General features: G+C 47.3%; 1 long non-coding RNA gene across 1 annotated transcript in view; it reads right to left on the reverse strand.

Moving 5' to 3' along the window:
* The window catches only part of LOC108312194, a 10,387-nt gene that overhangs the window by 1,283 nt on the left and 6,572 nt on the right, over window positions 1-2,532 (reverse strand). The gene's annotated exons all lie outside the window — the stretch shown is intronic.

Consider the following 2,532-nt stretch of genomic DNA (forward strand, 5'->3'; position numbering starts at 1 on the left):
ATCCACCCGCCTTGGCCTCCCAAAGTGCTGGGATTACAGGCGTGAGCCACCGCGCCCGGCCGTAGTTTAAGGGATTCTCTTGCCTCAACCCCCCAAGTAGCTAGGATTACAGGTGCCCACCACCACAGCTGGCTCATTTTTGTATTTTTAGTAGACACAGGGCTTCACTATGTCAGCCAGGCTGGTCTCGAACTCCTGACCTCAAGTGAACTATCCACCTCAGCCTCCCAAAATGCTGGGTTTACAGGTCTGAGCCACCACGCTGGGCCCACTTTGCCTTTTCAATCAGAACTCCCTTTACCCTAATACCCTGAAGGTAATTTAAAGGGCTGGCTTTTAGGAAGGACTCAAACACCCCTCTGAGGAGACTCTCAGGAGGTCAGAGTTCTTAATGGCTTAAAATACATCTTTTGGCCGGGTGCGGTGGCTCATGCCTGTAATCTCAACATTTTTGGCGGCCAAGGTGGGAGGACTGCTTGAGCTCAGAAGTTCAAGAACAGCCTGGGCAACACAGCAAGACCCTGCCTCTACTAAAACTTTTAAGAAAATTAGCCAGGTGTGGTGGTGCATGCCTGTAGTCCCAGGTACTTGGGAAGCTGAAGCAGGAGAATCACTAGAGCCCAGGAGATGGAGGCTGCAGTGAGTCATGATTGCGCCACTGTACTCCAGTCTAAGTGATAGGACAACACCCTATCTCAAATAAATTTTAAAAAGGAAATAAAAAGATACATCTTTACAGTGTAAAAGGAAAACAAAATCTCACCCCAAACTCACTATGCCCATGGGGAAAGTTAAGCTTGGAAGCGGAGTCACACAAAGCAAAACCAAACCAAACCTGCCTTTCCTTTTGCTTCTAAACTGATAGCCGTAAGACAGAAGGCCACATGTCTCATAAGGGGGACTTTCTTACCCTGACAATCTAAGTTAACAGCTTATCTTCAAAGGTAGGAGACAAGGAGGGATTGTAAATTGCCCCCCCCAACCCCCGATCCCCGACCCACCCTGAAACCCATGCTTTTTTTTTTTTTTTTTTTTGAGATGGAGTCTTGCTCTGTCGCCCAGGTTGGAGTGCAGGGGCGTGATCTCTGCTCACTGCAACTTCCGCCTCCTGGGTTCAAGCGATTCTCCTGCCTCACCCACGTCCCGAGTAGCTGGGATTACAGGCGCGTGACACTGCACCTGGCTAATTTTTGTCTTTTTAGTAGAGATAGGATTTCACCATGTTGGTCAGGCTGGTCTCGAACTCCTGACCTCATGATCTGCCCGCCTTAAGCCTCCCAAAGTGCTGGGATCACAGGCATGAGTCACCTTGCCCAGCCAAATTAGCGGATTCTGCATCCCTTCACTGATCCAAGCTGGGAAAAAAGACTCCACCAATTCTGCAGAAGAAGGGGAAAAAAACTAACATTTGAACTGAGATGCACTAAGAAAGCATAAGCCACCATGCCTGGCCACCTATGTGACTTTTACGTTCATCTACAGGTCAGGTGCAGATTGCCTGAGTTGAAGAGGAACACATGATTGACTGTTCTTCCTCTCCTTCCTTTCCACATGCAACATACGGATTCAGTGATTACTCAAAGCCTCAGTACAATGTGACCATATCCCTCCCCAGAGTTTTTCTTTCCCACCTTTCCCCTCCTGCCCATTTTTTTCCCTTAAATATCAAAGCCCTCTAAATCCTCTTTGGATTAAGTGCTGACTCCAGATCCTCCTGTGGCTTGTGTCTTATTTTCCCTGGGTGTGTCCTCATCTTGGGCAAAATAAACCTCTAAAGTGATTGAGGCCTGAGACTTCTGGTTTGCAAGTGAAATTTCATAAAGTTGTCTCATACATCCAAAAAGTCTACTTCTGAAAATGAATCCTTGCACTTGGGAGGCTGAGGCAGGTGGATAGCTTGAGAACAGGAGTTCAAGACCAGTCTGGGCAACATAGCAAAACCCTGTTTCTACAAAATAAAAAAATTTTTAAAAAGGCCAGACACAGTGGCTCACACCTGTGAGGAGGTGGAAGGATCATGAGGTCAAGAGCTCAGGACCATCTTGGCCAACACAGTGAAACTCCATCTCTACTAAAATACAAAAATTAGCTGGGCATGGTGGCACATGCCTGTAGTCCCAGATACTCGGAGGCTGAGGCAGGAGAATTGCTTGAAGACGGGAGGCAGAGGTTCCAGTGAGCCAAGATTGTGCCACTGCACTCCAGCCTGGCACCTGGTGAAAGAGCAAGACTCTGTCTCAAAAATAAAAAATAAAATAAAATAAAAAATAGCCAGGCATTAGTGGCATGTGCCTGTAGTTCCCGATACTCTGGGAGCTGAGGATTCAGTAAGCCTTAAATGTGCCACTGCACTAAAGCCTGGGTGACAGAGCAAGGCCCCATCTCAATTATAAAAAAAAAAATAAAATAAAATGACCGGGTGCAGTGGTTCATCCCTGTAATCCTAGCACTTTGGGAGGCAGAGGTAGGTGGATTACCTGAGGTTAGGAGTTCGAGACTAGCCTGACCAATATGGAGAAACCCCGTCTCTAC

Source organism: Cebus imitator, unplaced genomic scaffold (genome assembly GCF_001604975.1).
Source record: "Cebus imitator isolate Cc_AM_T3 unplaced genomic scaffold, Cebus_imitator-1.0 Scaffold122, whole genome shotgun sequence".
Lineage (NCBI taxonomy): Eukaryota > Metazoa > Chordata > Mammalia > Primates > Cebidae > Cebus > Cebus imitator.